Consider the following 23123-nt stretch of genomic DNA (forward strand, 5'->3'; position numbering starts at 1 on the left):
CGATCCACTTGACGAACGTGGGTCACTGAATGGTAACACCCCATAACAGTAAATAAGTAAAAACTGTAAATTAATCACCAAAAATAATTTCAAATTCCATTTTAAAATGGTAAAAATGGTTGAAATAAACACAGAACAAAACAATACACAGCAAGCTCAGTAAATAAATAATTTATATTATTTATTAGAAGGAACTACTTTGTGGGGCGAGTTAATATTTTAGGTGGGGCGCCGGCTGGCACTGGTCTAGTCAGATCGTCTCTTCCCACACTCCTGGAAAATTTACTCTCAGCAATCCCATGACACACATCACACAGCCCATCTTCCAAACAGTTGTTTTTCTCCAATGCTTGTATCATACTCTTGTTCCTTTGCACAAACAGCAACAGCTGACGTTCAGCCACAGATAAAAAAAAACAAAAAAACAAACAAAAAAAAAAACATTTTCTGCAGGTGCAGTGCGCATTAACCAATAACCCTCCTTTTAAACGTTTCCAGCTATTCATTTTTTTTTTAATACCTGACAGTTATTTTAACTCTGCTGTCAACCCTGCCAGACAGGGGAAACTTTGCTAATTAGATTTCCAATGGCTAACCATGCAGACGTTGCCAGGGCAGACTGGAATTGGGATCAAGAAGCCTTCAGCAATAATTGAGAGAACAACCCTCACAGGACAAAGAGGTGAATTCTATAGACTGGTTTTCAGACGTGTGCTAGACGTGGTGCAATAGTTCATTCCAGTGTGGTTACAAACTAGCTCCAGTTAAGGATGTCTGAAGGTTCCACTATCAATACAAATGGTAACAGATGGAGAATCGTGTTTTTTTATGGGGAATGCATCATAGAGAACGGCATTTGTACTACACCTTTTCTACGCTAACAAATTCATCTTTCAAAAACCCGTTAAAACCAGATTAACCCAGTTTGTTCTTCATATGCAGTATTTACAGCGTAAAATTGATTTTTTTTAGGTTCCTTGCTTTTGAAGGCTTCACTTTGTTCAGACAAAACTACTAACTCGCATACATGGTTCTACAACATTTGACATTAGTAAGTGAAAAACATCCATGACCTTTACATCCCCCATCCAACACTGTCTGCTTTTAAGATTAGGCTTAAGTCTTTCCTTTTTAATAAATCCTATAGTTAGGGTTGGCTCGAGTTTCCTGAGCTTTCCCTTAGATATGCTACTATAGACAGACTGCTAGAGAACAAATTGACCATATTTCCTTACTCTGCTCTGTCTTTACTTACTCTACCCATTTGTAATTATTTCTATCTTAACATGTTTTTTTGTCTTTCCTCCTGTAGAAAGTTCACCTGGACATGTAATTCTAGGGTTATTTCTCCTTCCTGTCCTCTCAAACCCCAGCAGGTTGAGGCAGATGGTCGCTCGTCCTGAGCCTGGTTCTGATGGAGGTTTCTTCCTGTTAAGAGGTTAGGGTTCTTTCCACTGCCTCCTTTGTGCTTGCTCAGGATGGAAGGATGTGATGAAGTCAAGATTCAGTGCAATCTGCTGGCCTCCTTAGAAAGATAACTTTACTGATTGGCTTTTTTATGTATGTGAATGTTTCGTTCGGTGCCCTGAGACAACTTGTGTTATGACTTGGTGCTATATAAATAAACTGATTTGAATTGAATTAAATTCTTAAATCAGGTGTCAGGGTTTAAGCCTCCAGAGTTACCTGTTGTCATCCAGACAGATGCTGAGCATAAACAATTGACCCTGCTGAGACATCTAAGCTGAGCTGCTGAATACAAACATGTCAGATAAAGTAGCTGGGGACTTTAGAGCATTTCAGAGGCCCAGCAGCAGGAAAAACAGAACGGCTCCAGGGGATTCACTATGGCAACATTTTAAAAAGTCCATTAGCATCTATGGTTGAAGAAGAATGATGGCTGGCTTCTTGCGTTTTACCAAGAATAGAAAATCAATGGTCCCTTTAGTCCTTTAGTTCTTGGATTAGTATGTCAGCTGCCTCATGTCAGTAGTCTCGCCCCCACAATGTCTGCTTTGTGCCACTGCAGGGAGAAGAGAAGATGGCATCTAGGTTGAGCTGTGTCTGGCAGGAGAGGTTGGGACCCTTTTTTGCCATAGTGCCACTCAGCCTGATCCCAGGAGAGAGCTGGTTTAACCCTACTGTCCACAGAGTTCAGACAAGTGACGGGCTGTCCCGTCGTGGAGGCCATTGATTGTCACCACACGTCAGACGGCGACTACACTGTTCTCACTGAAGATTCCCTGAAGAATAGAGTGGGCTTTATACTTGAGCTTCCATGACAGATCTTAAGAGAGGCGATATCAATGTAAAAGCGAACGGACAGAGGGACAACAAAAGTTCAAGGAACTGCTTTTGTGCTGGGCTGATGGAAAGTTCACCATCCTTTGTAAGAGTAAAGAGATATTGGCATCTCATTGAAGATCCAGTATGCAATAAAAACGAATGTTTTAACATGGAAACCAGTGCTTTGTAGGCATCACTCTCAGGGAACAGCAGGATTGTCTCTAGTCAGGGCTGCTCTCAGGACTTCTTTATTCAGTGAGTTGGCCAAACTTCACACGGAGATCCATGCAGGACTCAGACAGTGAGACGGTTCTCTGATCGATCTGCAAATCGCTGGAGGCATCATCCGTCGTCTTCATGTCTTTTTGGAATAAGAAAGAAAGATCCTAAAGGGCCATCAGTGCCAAAGGGATTGGGTGTGCATCAGTGAAATCCCTTTCATTTATCTGCCTCCTGTTAATTATTTACATTAATCTTCAGAGAGGCCTATAATTCCATTAACCCTTCTGTGCTCGCTGTCAGTCAAGGCGCACCTTCAATCTTTTGGGCGTTCGTAGCATTTAAAACGAGCCTTACTCCAGAGTCCCCAAAATCAAACAGAGGGGTTTAAAAATGCTGCTCGGTATTTGTGCAAACCAATCTCTCTCATCTCATTTTCACCTCTTCACATATAAAAGTGAATGTTAGCTGGCATCCATTCTCTTTGCCATCAATAATTCAAAATGTTGTAGGGAAGCACTGCCTGAACCCTGTATTGACAAAAATCCAAGCACACTCATTCCCAAGGGCATCATAAGAGCATCCCCCCCCCAAGGCCACGATGTGAATTGTGGAGCAAAAAGGAAAAGCTGAGAATTTCTATTTTCTGTATTTTGCGTTTTTTTTTTTCTTTTTCTTCAGGGAATTTATTCTGACCAAAGTGTCAGAAGTAAGCCAACTCACTGACTTTAGAAAAACTCCTAGAAAACGTTTAGGATAAAAAAAGTACTTGAGTATTTTACCTTTACAAAACATAATTTACTGATTAATAAACTGAATAAATTGCGAGTGTGATGTTTAATCAAGTGGATTTTAATATAATACTTCACTTATTGCCATCATAACCTTATTTTATGCAAATATAAATATATATTTCTATTAGAAATAGAGCCTTCCTGCAATTAATACCTCTAGTGTTTGGGTGAGAAGTCAAATGAAACCAGATGGTTGGTGATGCTTACTGGTACCTCTGCACACCCTAGCGGCATTTATTTTGAGAGTGTCTCTATTTATTTGCATGTTTATGGTCAAACTTTAAAATCAACTTACAATATGACATCACTGATTTTACAATGCCTTTAGTACAAAACACTGCAAAAAAAACGTGTGAATACGAAAGATAAAGTTATCTAAGATGGACAAAACCACAAAAAGACTTTTGTATTGTCCAAACGGCTAAATTATTTTGAGCCTACCTTTGTGCATCAGTTTAAATGCCTAAAAACAGAACGACGCACAAAAGAAGTCGTATATAAAAACAGAACAAAAGCACAGAAACCACCTTAAAGTCCAAGTAGTGTGACGATTGTTGCAGATGAACAAAAGACCCGGAGAATCCAGGTGTTGGGTTGTCTTCAAATTGTCACAATCTAATCAGAGACTCAGAGATAATGATGATGCCTACATTGCTGGTAAATTCAGTAGAGAGACAAAAATATTGTTCATTTGCAAAAATATGCTTACATTTATCTTGTATTAAAAAAAAATCCTTATACAAAAGGCCTAATTCTGGTAAGACCGTTTTTTTTTCCCATTTGGTGCCAATCAATACCAAGCAGAACAGTTTGCATTTCATAACTGTTGCACTTATTTCAAAACTCACCCTGCGTTAAATAATCTACAAAAACCTTTATTCACTCTGACCAAAACTATGACTGACATCTATTTAAAGTTTAGTCAATTCAAAAGTGTTGGTGTTCAATAAATGAAGGGATTTAATATGATCAGTGATGCTTTCACACAACGTAAGACTTCTTTATGTCACTGTGATGCAATGAAGAGCCCTCCTGCTTACATGTCTTAGTCTTGACAAAAAGAAGAGTCCTCAGTTTCAGGTGTGCTAAAGCTCAGATTTCTACCCAAAAAATATAACTCAGGAAAGCAAAAAGCTTGAGAATCAAGAAAAAAAAAAAAAAACCTTTAAAGGTTTTTCCACTGTCTTCATTTCTTGTTAGTAACACAGCTGTTACAAAGAAGTTCATTACCATCATGTTTCCTCCAAAAAGATGAAGGACAGAAGTGGAACGAAAAGATATGAATGTGGCATGAATGAAGATTTGGTAAAATCACCTTTAGGCAAGAGCAAATGCAGTAAGCTCTGCTTTTATATATGAATGTTTTCTGCACTCTCAGTGGTCGATGCTGATGAAGGGAAATATAAATCAAGGATAAGAGTGAGCCTTCTTCCTGAGAGTTACAGAGATATCATCATACCTGTGTGGTTCGCTGTTCCTGGAAAGATTAAACACTTTATCATTGTCTTTGGGACAAACATTCTGTGCGCCGAGCATGCATCCAATTATTAAATACCGTTTCTGCTCAAACCAGAGATTCACGTCAGCTTCACCACATAAAAAAGCCTTAAACAAGGAGAAGAAAAGAGACAGCAGTCTTATCAGGACAGCGCTACCTTTCAGGGTAGTGGCCCACGGTGGCAGCTGACCTCACTTTTATTACCGCTGTCTCTCACTGATGATATCATCTAAACTCATACTGAAAGACCCAGCAGCTTTCAAGCTCGGTTTATCTCATTTTATGGCTGTAACAACTCTGTCTCAAGAAAAGTCAGTGGCCACGGGCAAACATGCGCCAAAGAGCAGCGAGACTCCATGCACCTCAACCAAGCCTGCAGCGAGTCATGGAACTTGTAAGGAATAAGGCAGGAGTCAGGCATCAAACAGAGAAATAGGGCATGAATGTTGACAGGAGAACGACAGAAATCCCAGTGAAGACGGGAAGAGGAAGGAGAAAATGACTATGTTTCAGGAATCACTGGTCTGGAATCACAAAAATCAATTTAAACGTTCAGTTTCAGATGGGCAGGGCATGCCTTCACATCAAATCATCAATGTTACTGAATTATCTTTCTATTTAGTACAACAGTCAAATGAGACAAACTGACAAGTTCTTGGCTTCAAATAGTTTCCATTTTTTTCTTTTAAGATGAATCAAGCATGTTTAAATAGTTGTTTTTAATTACTTAACTTGGAAACTCACAAATACACACGTTTAAGCATTCGTGCTAATTAAAACAGAAACAACAAGATTTAAGCTTTAAAGGTTACTGCAAAAGAAAGCAAAATATGTATAACTGGCTCAAATTGTTGCTATTTTTGTAGCAAGTAGATATTAACTCAATTAAACGTTGAAGCATTGTTCATTGCTCTAATATTACTGTATAAAGGATTTAAGCCTCCTCAGAACCATCTCAGCGAGGCCAGACTGAGATGGACTGGACATATCCAGAGGAGGGACAGTGGGTATATTGGTAGATGTTAGCTGCCAGGAAAAAGACAAAGTGGAGATATATGGATGCAGTTAGAGAGGACATGGAGGTAGTTGGAGTGAGGACAGAGGACGCAGAGGACAGAGTGAGATGGAGGAGGATGACTCGCTGTGGAGACCCATGAAGAGGGAAAAGAGGGGGAAAAGAACAAGAACACGAAGAACAAGGACACAAACAAGAAGGACAAGAACACAAACAAGATGAACAAGAACAAGAATAAGAAGAATAAGAACAAGAAGCGTTTTAAACCTCCTCTTTCATATTGTTGTACTTCTAAGAAGCTAATCTTTCTTGTAGTTTTATTTAAGTTATCTTATGCAAGAGCTCTTAGAATATTAAAGCGTTCTCTTTGACATTGGCTTGTTTGTTCAGTTACTTTTGTCAGTCCCGGTGCCTGATCATTGTCAGAACATTTTGTTGCTTATTAAACCACAGCACAGGTCATGTTTTGCATGTTTTCTTAGGAGTTACCGAGTGGAAACTGTATGCATCATCATGAAAGAGATAAATAGGGGGAAAGAGGGCCAGAGAAGATTGTCCTCTTCTCTTTAAAGAAGCTGCAATCTGGAATTTTTTTTTAAACTCCTGTGTATTATTTTAGCTTTTTAGCTATGGTTAAATTAATTGTGCAGGAAAGGGAACCGGTGACCAATTATTCTGAATTAAGTGCTGACCTGAGAGATCTGAAGAGATATGGTGTCCAAAGAATCAATGTCTGTTGCCCACTGTTCTGAAAAAGTGGTGCCTGAGTGACACCCTGCTCAGTAAGTCTGGTGTCCATCTTTCTGCACGTGTCTAACTTGTCTGAATAGTGCGTTAAAGCATGGCCTTGATCTTAGTATAGATAATGTTGCCTACCCAGTACTCAGAAAGGATAAGCTCTTATCTCTGTTAAAACCCCAACAGTCATTAGTGGCAGCAGAACCTCCTTAGAAAGTCCAACTAATTGAGGCTCAAACCTTTCGTTCCTTCCTTTCTTCAAACATCAAAATGAACGGAACAAAAACGGAATATACAAGCAATGCATTTAGGATGTCATTATTTCAGGCTTAACATGAATAACAACTGAATAGAAAGGTTTTTTTCATCTCAATTGGTCAGCACCTTTAAATTCACTGTCAGATGTCAAATTGCTTGAAAAACACACTTCACCTTAACAGACTGGTTCTTTTAAGTTTTTTAAGTCAAGAATACTTCCGTAAGCCTCTCGCATAACAAATAAAAACACTTTTATGGTAGATCTAAGCGATGTTCATCAGCCAAAATCCTGCAACATTTCTTCAAGTGTATCACTCGTCGGCACCTTTGAATTTCAGATGTATGAACTAAAGGTTGTACGGAGGAGACGGGCTTAGAAATGTCGCCTCTCAAAAAAAGATCTCAGGTTTAAATGTTGGTTCTGGGTGGAGTCAACTTACAAGAGGATCTACTCTGTTTGTCCTCGCATCCCTCTCCTCCTCCCTCTTCATCCTTCCACTGGCTTTGACCAAGCAGTTTTAATAATAGGAAGGTGAAAGGACAAACGAGGCCATCCATAAAGAGGCCAGATACAGGCGTGAGCGCGCTGTTGAGCCTGGGTGGTGGTGTCATTAAGTGTGAGTGCGTGATAAATGCACTCTGCTCGTCGTATTTGAGATTCTCATTAGTCTGTGTTCAGGAGCAGACCTGGGGCCATTACTCTTGCAGCTGCCTTGACAACAGGCTGATTGTGTCTGTGCTAAGGAGCAAAAGAAAGTCTGCCTCCATTGTAATACTTGTGCATAAAGAGGCATTTTAAATGATGCTTTACCTGTTTTGCAGCCACTGCTAGAGGTCCTCCAGTTGAAGCAGCACTTACACTGGCAACTATACTCGGCAAAAGCCAAGATCTCAGACAACTTTTTTTAATTTAGTGTGTGAAGCTAACCAACAAATGTAACTGAGCATAATAAACTTTACAGAAAAAAATATTTAGTTTTCAAAGCATTTTGAAAGTCTTATTTTTTTTAAACAACAAGGACGTTCTTATTGTAGTATACTGTATAGCTGATGAAATATTTAAAATTGACTTGTGTGCTGCCCCCTAGGGTTATAGTTTGAGTTGAGTTACGGTTTGTCCTACAAGGCTTCTGTAGTTTTGAGCAAATTCCTGAGTCAGGGTCTAAGTCATGTTTCTGTAGTAATAAACTTTCCAGTTATGTCTTCTTGACTGCCTGGAAACATCTGGCTGCGAGTGTTGTGTCGTTATAAAGCATTGTTTTGTGTTGGATACTTATATGAGGTACTTTGAGTTGTTTTAAGTCTGAAAACTCAAAAGAACAAGATGCCTAATAGCACTAGCTATCAACATCCATAGCTATTACCTATGGCATTTTCAATGCAAATTAGCATCATGCTAGTTAGTTATTTGTCGTTCTTTTTGGTTCTAGTTTAGTCTAAGTTGATTACATATTTTTTGGCATGCATCAATGCTAATGTTACCTTGAGTGTGTGATTTATTCCAATAATAACTGTAACTCGAACGCAATGTTATTTTTTGTATGTTACAGTTTTACAGTATTCAGTAAATATCAAGACAGCAAGACACTTCCAGGTGTTTATTGGAGCAACTTTTAGCTATCTGCAAAGCTAGTCCTACACACTAGTGAAGGCAGAATAACTTGTAATTTAAAATTTAATGCAAGCCATTAAAGTTTCATGTTGAATCATCTAAATGAAACAAATTGCTGAAATGTAACGGACATTTTTGATGTTCAGACTAGAATTCATTCACGCATTCACAAACAATCTCAGCCAGACATTACACTTAATATGCAACACAACGTTTCAGGTAATCTTTACTTTAAAAAAAGCAACAAACAACAAATATCTATTGTTATTTTCTTTGGAAAATCAACACGTAAGCCCTGCAAAAGACAACTCTCACTTCAGCATCTTGCTTGTCTGGATGTTAGCTTCCACTGCTACCATTTCATTGCCAGCATCTTCGGATGCAAGCTGTGACACACTACAGCCATTTTCACACACACACTCTGTAGTCCTATTTAGCAGATCTAGTCCAAATGGGCAGCAGATGAGAACACAAGTGTTTGCAGCATTAAGTCAAGAGTTCATACAGATATTTGGAGCCACCTCCTTATAAATATCTGCAGATGATGAACGAGTGCCGACGTGAGAACTGAGCAGTCGATCTTTCAGCCCATGCAGTGCAAAAATGAAAGCATGCCGGTAACAGCACTCCATTCCCCTCAGATACATGTGGTATCATTAAACAGAAAAAACAAAAAGCAAAACAAAAATGCCGTTGTCGTGGGATCTAATCTGCTATTATTAACATACCGTACGGTAAACACAAGAGCAATTTCTACAAAGTGCTTTTAATGTCACACTTATCAAAAGCAGAAGATTCTGGACTGGATTGTCAGGACAGTCCAAGTTTATTTAGACACCAGTAACTTAAAAAGGACAATATTTAATGCTGATGCATAATAAATAACTGCTATTTAACAATTAATTTATTCTTTAAAACGTATTCACATTGGATGTAAAAAGAACGTTTGCAACATTTAAAGTTTGAGAACAAATCTTTTCATGTGTATTAATCGTGCAGCAGTCAGAACGTCCAATCCGTCAAACATTTGGATCTTTATTATTCGTTATTGCAGCTAAACCATAAATTATATTATTTTCATCTTTTGACTGATTTGGACACTAAAATGACCAGTATGACTTGTGCTGAAGTGCAATTTACCACAATTTTTTATGTATTTGCCTTTTACCCATCACCGAGTCTCCAAAAACAATTAAGATACAGTTAAAATATATGCAGATGTTAAGATCTTAAGGGCAGAGGAAGTGTTTTATTGTCTGGGTTGTATAAAAGACTTTGCTGTCAGATTTTTAAACAGGTGACTTTTGGCTGAAAAGGCAGCAAAAGTAGGAGGAAGCTACTGGTGCAGTCCAGTGAAAAAGCCGTCTGGACGTCTCGTCCAATCAATACACAGAGACAAGCATCTGCCCAGGTCTCCTGTAACTGTACCTCTGTCCTCACTTCTCCTCGGGCGGTTCTGCAGACAGCTATGTGCTGCAGGCTTGGCAGTTGAGCTTATCACAATCGACACAGGAAATGTGATGCCACATAGAGCGAATGCTGACACTTTAATTTGTCACTGGTGATATGGTTTGTCAAACTATTCCTGGAGTTCAGCAGCCACCTGGATGCATGCGCACCTCTGTAGACGACCGTCCAGGCCTCTCGAGGAACCGTTCGTCACAATGACCTTGATGCTCAATTGTGGCATATTTTTTCTTATTAAAGAAGACTCTAGGGAGCAGGTGACAAGTTGTGGCTCAGTTCAGGAAGACTGTGTGCTGCCTACTAATAAACCTGAAGGAGAGTTGGAAAAAGGTATCCTCTCAATAACTGAGACAAGTACTTGTCTGAAAACAACGCTGTGGTTTAGAGGATTGCAACAACAGGAGGGCATTGAACAAAAGGTGCAAACATTATGATAAAATGAGTATATTTTGTGATCAAGGTGAATAATGGGGGAATATTAAAAAAAATAAAATCTTCAGATAAACAAATTCTGGGTAAATCAATACCATGAACACAACAGCACTTTCAGGGGAAACTGGATACATATGCAAGTTTGGACCAAGCGAATGAATCAACAGATTTGGGGGGTTTGCAGGTCCACATTTACTGCACAGCAGTGTCGGTTTAATGAGTTCACGTGTTTGTTTCATTCAGTTTCAAGAGTGACTTGCAACAAAAGGGTGTCAACAAATGTCCAAGGAAAAGTTTACAAGACAGTGGTGGGACCAGCTATGTTGTATGTTCTGGAGACAGAGACATGGACAAAAAGACAGGAGACAGAACTGCAAGTGGCAGAAATTAAGATGATGAGTTTCTCCTTAGGAGTGACGAGGACGGATAAGATTAGGAATGAGATTATCGGAGGTACAGCACAGGTTGAACAACTGGGAGATAAAGTTAAATAAAGATAAAGGCCACATTAAAAATAAAAGTTCTGCTCTGTAAATTTAAACTGTTATTGCAAAACAAAATACTGCTCATTCCTGCTTGCTATCCTTTTCTGTAAATATGGTTACATTGTCTAAAATAAATCCATGTTTCATGCACGGACAACAAAAAGCATTCTTCCTGGACTCTGATGAGTGTGGGAGGAACGATGCTTGCAGTTTATTGTTGTAGTGTTTGCCTACGAAAGCCATTGACCTAAAGTCACAGTACACACAAAGGACTTATAATCACTTACTCTCCACTGTACATTGTTAAACTGTGTGGATGCTTTTGTTGCCCTGAATCTTTTAAACTTTGTGGCCTGTGGCCTGGCAGCTATTCAAAATACAAACAAATGCCTTTTCCAAAGGGAATCGCAAAAGTCATATTTACTGTAACCGAAAACGAATGGAGCTAAGAAGCTTCAAGGAAAAAAAAACGGGTAAAGAAACCATTAAGATGTGACGAGAGGCTCCTCTAAAAAAAAGTACATTATAAATTAGTCGACCTCATTCATTCTGCTTAAACATCCACTTTCCACTAAACTGTGGCAGAAAAGTAAAAACTGGTGGTATTCGTCTCTCCAGAAGAGGAATGGGACGATTCACTTTAATCTCTGCGATTTCATTTCTTTACTTCTGTCCAAGTGATTTGGTGCTGCAGATGTCTTCCCTCTATGCTTAAGCCCTTCGGCCATATGCTACTGCTGCACAGACTGCAGCACGAAGGGCTTTTAATCAGTCCTTTCAACGATGGAGCACATGCTGCCATTAAAATACACAAAGCTTTGAGGCCGGCTTGAGCTTCTTGCTTCCAAGTTCTACGATGAAAGCCACGTCCGAGATTCCCACATCTATTACGGCTTTGCCAAGAGTTCAGATCAGTGCATTGTGTGGCCTTCTAATCTGAGCTGGCTGAGACCCTGCTTGTTTACACAGCACATTTTGCACTTTTTGCTTGGATAGACAGCACTGTTAGATGACTCCAAACTCTTTATTCAATCTTTAAACAGTCTGCTTCTATTGCACTCATGTTTTCTGGATGAAAAACCCTGCAACAGAAGAACCCCCCCCCCCAACAAGAAACGCAATCGAAAGTTAAACCGGCAGCATGTCTTTTTGATTGTTTGAAAAGAAATATGGCTTTTCCTACAAACAGTCTTTGTTTTCATTTCATAATCCAAATAAAATGTATGGCAGGAAGAATGTTCTTGTCCACAAGTTTACTATAAAAAAGGAAGAAACACTTCTTTCCCTTTCATTTTGGCAAGAACATACACCACGACAGTGTTGAGCTGATAAGCACACGCAGCCAAAAACTGAAAGAGATCCCTTTCCATCTCAAGCAGCTTTGGACGTGAGCCAGTTGTCCAAACAGATCAATTTTAATGTGCACAGGCGTCATCTGAAGAGCACTTTTATTGTACATATGCATGCAATTTATTATAACAGGAATAATTCTAGTTTCTGCCCCTAAAGTAAACATGATTCAGTTGTTTAAGCTATTACCACGAATTATACCCAATCCCAGCCTAACCTTAAAATAAATGCATGTTTTTACGACCTTAAGTTGTTGTTTAAGACAAGAAATAGTTAACGGTCGACCCTTTGCTCATTTGAATAGTAATTATAAACAGCCTTGAGTCGAGCTGTGGAGGACTGCTCGACTTTCACCTCATCATCCAGTAATCCTTCCCTCATCATCTAAATTTGCTAAATATTTCCGACGCAAGCAGACGCAGAAAATTACTCGGGGATGTGCAAGCTGAGCTTAAACTGCAGCATCTATCCACAGCTCCTGAATCTTGTTCCTGACACGCATGTTTTAGGCTGAGTGTTGTGCACAGTCGTGTCTGCTGACACCACAGATGCAGCTCGTGTCTTCTGGAAGAGCTTTGTTCCTATTACAGGCAGATTATTTATTTAAACCCAGCTGCAGATTTGGTTTTGAACCCCGTGGTCTGGAAGCTTTTTGTTTCAGCACGAATCCACAGAATGTGAACACCAGTGCTGGTTATGGGACGCGAGGCCTGCAGACTGTTTGTGCTGACAGTGAAAGAGCTGTTATCACAAACGGCTGTTTTTCTCTTAACAGCTTGCCGGCTGTGCTCAAGCGCAGACACGCACATGTGTTTGTGTGTGTGTGTGTGTCTTGAAGCAAACTGGCTCCCGCCCTGCATCTCTGGGTGTCTAATAGCATGTGGACCACTCATAAAACATTGCAGGATGTTTGAGGTTTGGTTGTATTTTATGTAAGGCTAGCCTAACTAGCTCTAAGAGTTGCATCACTTTAGCTTTTTCCATGTGAGGCTCATTAACTAGAAAAATACAAAAATATCAGCAAAAAAATTACTTTTAGGTGCAAACTCTGAACTGAGAGGCTGGATATGTATCAGAAATAAAAGGCTGAAAAGGTTATAAAGTAATAAAACTGAAGATCAATGATTGGAGAAAAATAAAAAATGTTAAATTGTTTTACAGATGCCCATTAGAAAAGTAGGAAATAAACTGCATGTGCTGATCAATATCCCATGCATAGGGTTATAAAATGTTCTGAATCGTAAACAATCCTGGCAACATTTTGCATCAGTGATTTAGGCGATCAACCCACTCTTCTGTCCACAAACTGAAAAGTGTTAGTTTATTTGAGAAAATAAATTTGGCAAGTGACCAAATACAATTGATATATTTAGTAGTTTTAACTGCCATAAACATTATTTATGTCATTATTTGATATGTGTGGTTTACATTATTTATTTTGAATATTGATTTGTTTGTAAGTTACACTGTGTAGGAACCATTTTTCAGTGCTATGTTGCACTGGGGACACTTGAGTTGTTGCAACCCTCATCCAAGAAAGCATGCGCAGCAGGAAAAGTTTGATGCTCTGCCCAAAGGTGTAAGAGGTTACTCAAGATTTACTTTTGTTCCAGCGGACTCATTCCCTCTTTAGTTCTGTGCAGCCAGCGAGGCATGTTTATTTCTGTTATGTTTAGTTGTACATTTATAGTAAATTTGTGTGCAGTATATGAATATGTATATTTTGCACATCATGTATTTTGAGCAGTTAATTTGATGACTATAAGTGCCTTTCAAATGAATAAATCCATCAGTAACAGAAGAACTATGGTGTCATCTATTTCCTGGAGGAAGTGATAGTAATTATTTTTTCCATCCATCCATCCATCCATCCATCCATCCATCCATCCAACTTCTTTCTTTTGGCTCTTAGCTTTATAAATTTTAGATTTTTTTTTTACAAATACATACCATTTTGACCATTTTCTGTTAAGCAAGACGTCTTGCAGCTAAAATTGCAGCTGAAAATTGACCCATGGTTGTGGAGAGTTGTTTGGACTTTGATTTGTGTTTTTCAAGTTTCATGATCTTATTGTTTTTTACACGATTTTAAAATTAGTTTTGCAGATCAACGTTGCTCATCTAATTATACCTCATCTTCCTCAAAATAAGCCATCAATGAGAATTATGTTTAATTAACCCAGAGTTCAAGTTGCTGATAATTTTTTTAAATATTGCATTTGAAATTCATGTGCTGAAGCGAAGACTTTTCTATTTACGTACTTCCAAAAGTCGGGATGAGTTTCACTGTACTGTAGACCTTAATCATCCTAGAACTTATTAAAAAAAATAAAAATCTGGGGAGACATTCTGTGCTGCTTCTTCAAACAAACTTTTTTCACACATTCACTGCAATCAAACTGAAACATATGGAGTTAATCTACAAACAATTTGGGGGGTTTAACTGGTTTATCAGTCGTTTAGTGTTGCTGGTTTTATTTGATCATATAGCAACTGTCTTCATGCTAAACTTTGTGAACGTAACAATTTCTGCCAAAACAGTCATGAAAGCCAACGATAGTTGAGTTCAGTGTAAAGTAATGTTCAATACTGAATGTATTCCTAATGCAGTCCTGGATAATCTTGGCCAATTAAGCATATTTTTAAAAACCAGAACAATCTCTTGTTTAAGAAAACCTAACTGGGGAGCAGTTTCATATCCTGGGATTTGGCCTAATGAGCAATGCCAGTCCTTGTCAGACAAACTATAATCTTCCTGAAATTCACACAGTAGTAAAAAATACACACGGGGATTGTAGTCGAGCTCATCTAAAGCCTTTTGGGTAAACTTTGTAAAGAAAGCAGCTCTGTAAATAGAACAGCCTGCGGTCTCGTACACGACACCACTGATGCTATGTATCTATAAGTTGTGCATTAGGGCTCCCCTGGTCCCAGCAGCCAACCATTAGTCTAAGCCCTGTCACTTTGTCAAATCCCTCAGCATCCCTTTGGCTTTACGAGCAGATCTAAGTGAAGACCCTCTGACAGTAAGCGAACGCCTCCACTGCACACATCATCGATACTAATGGGAACCGAACGCTGGCGTAGGGGAGAAGGTATGCCGAGGAGAGTTTGTTGGTGTGTGTATACAAAGAATCCAAAGTCAGGATTACACAAGTGGGACATGTGTGGTTGCTCAGCGGCACAGAGATCAATTCATGTCGCTGAGGCAAATGGCATGACAACCAGCCTCCTCCCCATCACCATCTGCCTCCTCTGTGCCAATTTGTCACTGCACATCCAAGTGTGGCAATGCCCTCATTTAACATTGAATGGAAGCACAGCTTGGAGATAAAAACAGAGAGAAAAAGAAAAGAAATGCTCAATCCCTCGGAGCGAGCAACGAAAAGGCCAACAGGAGTTTATCAGAGGGCAAAGAAGACGAAATGTACGCAGAGGGCGTCTTGGTGACTCAAGTGTTGACCACATAGGAGCAAAAATCTGAATTTAATTCAGAGCCAAGACTTCTCCTCTCTCTGCCAAACTTTCCTATCTGTGCTTTTTGATACTTGTATTGCCAAAAACCCACGTGCAAAACATTTAACCTCCTATATTTGTTAGTGCTGTTCCAATTAAGAAATAAATCTTGATGCAAACACGAGGAGCACGGACTACATACGGCTTCCCAAAGAAACTGAAGACGTACAATTACCTTGTGAACAATTAACATTAGTTATCAAAGCAGTCAGGAAGGGTTGAGAGTTTAATTCTGATCATGTTGGACAGAGGGCAGGGTTTTTCTAGAAACGTTCTGAAGTTCCAGTTTAGTAAACAAAGATCTTTGTTGTCCTGGCAAAGAAAAGCTGTGGGCCATGAACACATCCTCATACATACAAACTATGCTTCTTTCACAGTGACAAGGACATGCCGCCCGCATTATTAAGTGAGTGGGTGACAAGATATGAAAGCAATGCCCCTCAATCTTTCTGCCTTCGCTCCCCTCTCTCACATATTTGGCACAATAAAACCTCTATTCAGCTCAGTGGTCTGATCGTGTTTCACGCTTGTGCACGCGCACTGACTGCCATTCTGTTCCATTCAACCTGCTTTGATGCGTCTTTGTGTCATTGGTAATGACAGGCACAAAATAATGACATCGGGGCCCTTCACGATGCCAGTGATACAGTTCAACACCAACACCTCATTCCTTCACAGCAGCCCTTTATCACCTGCTATCATGTATCATTTCCCTGCTGTCAGCAGAGTGCACTGCCAACTTTGTGGGCTTCTATTCACTTTGACTGATGCAGAACTCTCTAGATTGGTCCTGTGCGGCAAAGCCAGCCAAAAGAGGGATCACAGAACAGTGAAGCTTTGAAAGGAGGCATGAATAAAGAGAACAAGAGCTCAATGTGAACATTCAATGAGGCAAATCACAGAAACGAAGAGATCACCAGGACAAAGCTCCTGCATGTGTGCGTATATTTGTGTATTTCTTTACGTATCTGTCTATGAGGGTCTGTGTTAAACAGCTGTGCTTAAAAACTAATATTTTATCTTTTGCGGAAAAAAAATTCTGTCCTGCTCTGCCAACACGCAGGCTGCTAACGAGTGTTTTCTCAATATTGCGGCCAATATGAGTCTCAAATGTGTGAATTCTAAACTAAAGCAAATAAACGTGTTGCCATTTAAAAAAAATATTTATCAGAAACCAGCAGAACTGTGTGAAATGTGACACATTTAAGAGGAACGGTCATTAACTTTTCTGCTCTTCTACATTTTGTTTTTGAAAAAGATTTTTATGTTCGGATTGAAAAATAATTTGTACTTATTTCTACTAAACAGAATATTATATGCAGCCAAATATGTGAAGTCCCAAGAGACAAACTTATAAAACTGAGATAAAATCATCAAATGATTAAAAAAAAATGCTCAATTTGAATCTGATAGCATGTGTGTGTCTGTTTATGTTGTCATAAAGTTGTCACACAGTCAAAGCTGTGTTTGAGTGGTCTTAATGCAAAGTTTATATAATAATAATAATAATAATAATGTGTTAGGTGTTGTCATCATTTGTTGTCATTGTTCACGAGTGAGGGAAGAACGGAGCGTGAGATTGGCAGAGGGACTGGTGCAGCGTCTGCAGTATTGCGGACTCTGTACTGGTCCATTGTGGTGAAGAGGGAGCTGAGCTGTAAGGCAAAGCTCTCTGTTTACCGGTCAGTCTACGTTCCTACCCTCACCTATGGTCACGGACTATGGATAGTGAATATACGTTGAAATGAGTTTCCTCCACAGGGTAGCTGGACTCAGAGTTAGGATGAGAAGTTCAGTTATCTGGAGAGACTCAGAGTAGAACAGCTGCTCCTCCACATTGAGAGGAGCCAGTCGAGGTGGTCCAGGCATCTGGTAAGGACACTCCCATGACACATCTCTAGGGAGGTGCTTTGGGCATGTCCGACTGGGAGGAGACCGACCCCGGGGAAGACCCAGGACACGCTGGAGAGACTATATATATCTCAGTTGGCCTGGGAAAGCCTTGGAGTCCCCCAGGAGGAGCTGGAAGAGATGGCTGTGGAAAGAGATGTCTGGGCTTCCCTGCTCAAGCTGCTTCCCCCATGACCCGACTTAGGAACAAGCGGAAGATGATGGGTGGATGGTGTTGTCATCATTGTATGTTCCCATACAATGGCGAAATTGGCTCTTTGCATTTAACCCATTCACCCCCAGGTGGAGCAGTGGGCAGCTATTGAAAGAATCCTGGAAGCAATTGGGGATAGGGTGTCCTGCTCAGAGACACCGTGAGATGTGCAATGACTGGGAATCGAACCAGGGATTTTCGGGTCCTGAGTCGGAAGGCCCTGCCTCTACCCCATTCAAATTAGCAAACATTACATTTTATATTATTCTTGCTAGTATTTATTTTATAGAAGCTTTCTGAAGTTGCAGAGAAACTACTAGTATTATGCACAGATAGAGCCAAGAAGTTCGAGGAGATATAAGGTCAATTTGGAGAATGTGCAAAAAGTAAGCAAAAACCTCATGTATGTTGATATAATTGAAAAAAAAAAAAAAAAAAACTCAAGTGTTCTTACAGTTTGGTCACGTTCTCCGATCCAACACTGTGTTCTCTCTGCTCCTCCGAGGAAGCACTTTCAGCAAATAAAGGATGAATATGGCGTGGTTGGTGGGACGTTAGAGGTGAAAAACTCCTTAGAGGTTCCCCCTTTAGGAGTGCTCAGCCTTCAACAAAGTTCCTGTGAGAGCAAACAGAAAACAGCATGAGAATGGACAACACAATAAGAACAGCTGGACTGCAAGCACTCTGCCTAAAGACCTCAGGGATCTGTGTCTTTTTGCTTAAATGGGGCCAGTGACCCACAGAGAGCCGATGGAGAGGGGCTTTATGTCCTCTTCGTGTAATCTCCTCAGTCACTGTACTGTCATAACATCACAGCTAACACAAGCAAAGAGGCCGTAAAGGCAGCCAGATGTGCTGGGCTGTGCTTGGCAATGACAGTAAAACAGCTAACTAAGGATTTTTAGGGTTTGGGTAAACTCCAAATTCAGGTTTGAATAGATATTTTCTCTTTCTCTGCTACGACAATGAATGCATTCACTGAATCAGATAGTTTTGAAAACGTATGGAGGCCATGGGTTCATGATAATTTGATTCCCATGTCCAAACTTCTGCCCACACTCTGTGTAAATCTACAATTGTTAGCAGTTGTACCTTAGTCACACGCAGCCAGCGGTGTAGCATGCCTACGCTTACGCAAAACACAAGATACTTTGTCCAAAGCTTGTTTTTGTGTCTAACAATATGCCTGTTGTTTTATGCAGAATAGTTAACCTAATATACTTCAGGACATCTGCAGCAACATTTAAACTATGCCCACAACAATAAAACACAAAGATCTGTGTGATCGAAAGGTGTCGATGTGCAGAAGTCGTTGAAGATTCTCAGACATTCAAATCATGGCGCTAAAAAATATTTTCTGTGCACAAAAACAAGGCAACTTTTTCCACCTAGGATTTACGGGGAGCCACAAAAGAAGTTGAAACACTTTCGACTTTTAATTTCTCTTAAACATATAAAAATATACTTCGTGAATTCAGAGCTTTCTCATTCATTCTCACATTTTGCACATCGATGTGTTTTTTTTTCAGATGTTTCTATTCTCAAAGGGTTCTTGGAGCACAGCTGGATTTAGACCAATTCTGTCTATTAGCCCCCCACATCAACTATCATTCTTCACCCAGACCCCCACTAGACAAACCACACCACACTCAGACACACACATGACTGATGAACTTCCTGTAAGTCCATAATTGCAAATTCGGGACTCCCCAAACTCGCACACTAAAGTAATTTATGATGATCGCGGATGACTAATGGGAACTGGTTTCTTGTAACTGAGCTTACTTCCAGGGAGGCAGCCTTTTTAAACCTGCATGCATACGCCAACAACCACAAGTTCAAGTGAAGAGAAGAGGAAGAACATCATGACCGCAGAGCAATTCCTCACAACTTTAGCCATGGATAAAGCCTGTCCACTGACTAACTCACACAGCCCAGCAGAAGAGCTGCTGTCCAAATCCCTCCTGAATGAGGCAGCTGACTGCAGCTGCTGTGAGCTCAACACCACTGCTCACTCCCATCATAGCACCATAAAGCCACTGAAGGTCTATAAATTCTTAACAACCCCAGCCCTCTGTAAATTAAGCAGAGCTGTGCGACAGCTCCAGCATGCCGCTTTGTGCCGATTTAACCCGTGTGGCAGCAAGAAGGGGAAGCGGTAATAAACTGAACACATGGCTGGCTAGTAAAAATGTTATGGTCACTGTGTCAAATGACAGCACATCTTAGTCATGGGAAGGGGCCTGGCGGCGTACGATGCTATCTTTAAAACGCAAAGAGCAGAAGGCTCATTTACCCAAAACTTCTACGACTCGGTTCAGCCTTTAAAACGTCACATGAAGGACAGGACTTTTTTTTAAATCTAGGTTAAAATTTATACTTGGTGCAAAGAGAAAAAGGGTTGTCAACAGTCATTTAAATTAAAGGAAGCAAACACCACAAGGTTTGGAAAAAAATATATATATCCAAAACCATTTTAAAACTCATCGCCCGAGGGTACACAAAATCCCCTTCTGACTTTGACTCATCTTGTACCAACCTCCAACATTAAAACGATTATAAATCCAACTCTTGGTCAGGGTAATCCCAGTGCAGGACGACCCCGTCACTGGTTTAGATAAAGAACAGTTCCAGACAGGAGGCTAGATGTTGAATAAATCTGAGTAAGTGTAGCCCTGTGGTCCGCCTGAACAACAACAAAGAATAAATAAAGGAGAACTTTAGCATGGATGAAATGCTGAAACAACAAAGAACCCCATTATCATCTAGAAAAACAAAATGCAAAGGTCAGAAGGAGGATTATCAGGTACAGATATGGTCAAAGTTAAGCAGGTACTCTTAATTAAGCAGCCTGCTGAAACAAAATGAAAGGACAATTATACATTCGGACATTATCTCACGTGTCTCACATAAATACCCACTCTGTGTAAAGCACTAGCAAACAATTACTATTGATTGAAGCAGCAGTCACAAACACAAAACGACATTCCTACGAACCTGTAAAATCTGTTCACAGAGGTCTTCAATAAAAACACTGAAAATGTGCTTTTTAAAATTTCTAATTAACGGTAGAAAAATCTGACGGATCCAGTTTTTAAATGTAATCAAAATAGTTCAATCTGGTCCTCTGGACATTCAAATTTTTGAATGTCCAGAGGACCAGATTGAACTTTTTTGGATTTTTCTACCTGGATTATTGAGCATGCATCAAGATATGTAATCAAAATAATACAAACGCGCATTGAAAATTCAAACGTATCATCATAATTGAACAAGGAGGGCTGATTTAGAAACCTGTCACAAATAGAAAACTAATTTGGGCATTACAACACAAGATAATTGGATTTTCATTAGGATGACTGATACTGTTAAATGTCCATTTCAGATCACCCAGAAAAAGACAGCGCGTTCTCAAAAACATGTGGACTGGATAATCAACCTGATTAAGAGCTTCTGGCTCAGGGGTTAGATAAATTAGGGTCAGCAGATTCAGCTAAAGAGGACACCGGATGAGGATGGCCTTGCGTTTATGTCTTGGACGTGTTGCTGCGATTCGCTGCTCCAGCTTTTAACAGAGTGGGCACACTATTGATTATAGTAAATGAGATCAGCAGGTGGGGCTATTATGAAGCTCTGTAACTTCAGCTGCAGAACCTATTCGATTAGGCACTCATACTGCACAGGAGATGAAGGATAATGTTCCTGTGATTGTTTCATTGCCACACTGCAATCATTGTGCCCCCGTGTTAGTGGCATTCTATAACTTATGATCGCATTTTCTGGAAATAGTCCCACAGAGGGACCCCTTATCCTGGCATAATAGTTTTGAAGTGAGCTTCATTTACCTAATGAGCTTTTTGGAGTCCTGTGTTCCCATTAACAACCCTCAAACAATAGCTCTTCTCTTGCAAACATGCACACAGAGCTTCCACTGAGACTTCATGCACCAAAAGATAAATGCCTCATTATTAGGGTTTTTATATCAGCATAATCTCTGGTTTTGGGCAAATTCAGTAAAATAATTTCCACGTCTTTAATTCCATTAAACCAAATCATGCCACCACAAACCAAAAACACCACATTCCCAATCCCTACTTCCCCAATTTAGAACAATTCCCCAAAGTCCTTGCAGTGCTCACTGGGTTGTGGTGGTGATCAATGGCCCCTGACCGTAGGCGTCAAGGGGGCCCTGGGCTCCTGAAATGGAGGTATTAATAATGCAAGGCCCAGGCCTGTCATATCCTCCATTAGCACAGAAGAGGCGGGAGGCCCAACGGCTGATTGATTACTAATTAGATTAATTGCCATCTTTAAGAAAAGGAGGAGAGTTTAATAGACTGGGGCACCTGAAAGTGTGACGGGAGAGAAGTCTGGGCAGCTGCAGACAATCCATTGAGATTGTTGGCAAAAAAAAAAAAATCCTTTCCCCACCAGATTAAGAACAATTTCTTGTCTGAGATGTGAGAACAATATCCAAGAATTCAATCAAGGCCAACCAACTGCCTAAGACTTAAATAAATGTCTAACAAATGACTAATTTCTCTGGAGGCCTTTCTTCACAATGCACCTGCCAAACAGCTCGGATGCGCTGACCACACTGCTAAGCGAATACGACACCGCTGTTATTTGCTTGTGTTTTCATTTGAGACAATTTCCCTCCTCCCATTCCCCAGTGTGACTTGTTTGCTATTGCTATCTGGAAAACAAAAGGTGAAGTGATGTGGGGAGACTGAGCTCAATTTAATCGCCCCGCTACCCTGAATAGAAAACTAATAAAGAGAACACCCAAGCTGTGGAACACACATTTAGGTGTGCTTACTGCTAGAACAGACCTGAGCAACACGGTTGTGGTAAAACCATAATATAATTTACCTGGCATTCATAAAGCAACTTTCTTTTTATTGAACTGCAATTACACATTTTTATTAAAACACTTTAAGACGGCAACAAACAGATACGCTGTCAAACTGTTCAATCCCAACTGAAGAACATCTAAAAAGGTAAAGATTGTGAGTGAATCTGGAAAAACCATCAGCATCTTTCCTTCAGAGAGTGATGCAAAGACATGGCACCGCCATGTTCAGGCAAGAATGCTGGTCATTTTTAAAAGTGTTAGCCCTGTGACAGACGAGCAATCCACTGAGAGAGTAGCAACAGAGCGACAGCTACCCAAGTTGTGAAAATTTAATTCACGCAGTTTGAATGAAATCGTGTTTCATTAATATTTTCTAAAATGTCTATTTGAGGATGTAGATGAATGTTCAAGACGAGTCTTTACATTTTATGGAATGGCAGAAAAGAAAAGTCCTTTAATGCGAAACTGTGAAAAAGAATCTGATTTGACTAAGT

General features: G+C 40.0%; 1 protein-coding gene across 1 annotated transcript in view; it reads right to left on the reverse strand.

The window, feature by feature from the left end:
• The window catches only part of sema6e (sema domain, transmembrane domain (TM), and cytoplasmic domain, (semaphorin) 6E), a 193360-nt gene that overhangs the window by 98087 nt on the left and 72150 nt on the right, over positions 1-23123 (reverse strand). Inside the window, exon 4 of the mRNA XM_037676120.1 lies at positions 18229-18390. The gene's annotated coding sequence lies outside the window, so the exon portion shown is untranslated. The remainder of the gene's footprint in view (positions 1-18228; positions 18391-23123) is intronic.

This window comes from Nematolebias whitei, chromosome 5 (genome assembly GCF_014905685.2).
Source record: "Nematolebias whitei isolate Nwh7 chromosome 5, NemWhi1, whole genome shotgun sequence".
In the NCBI taxonomy this organism is placed as follows: Eukaryota; Metazoa; Chordata; class Actinopteri; order Cyprinodontiformes; family Rivulidae; genus Nematolebias; species Nematolebias whitei.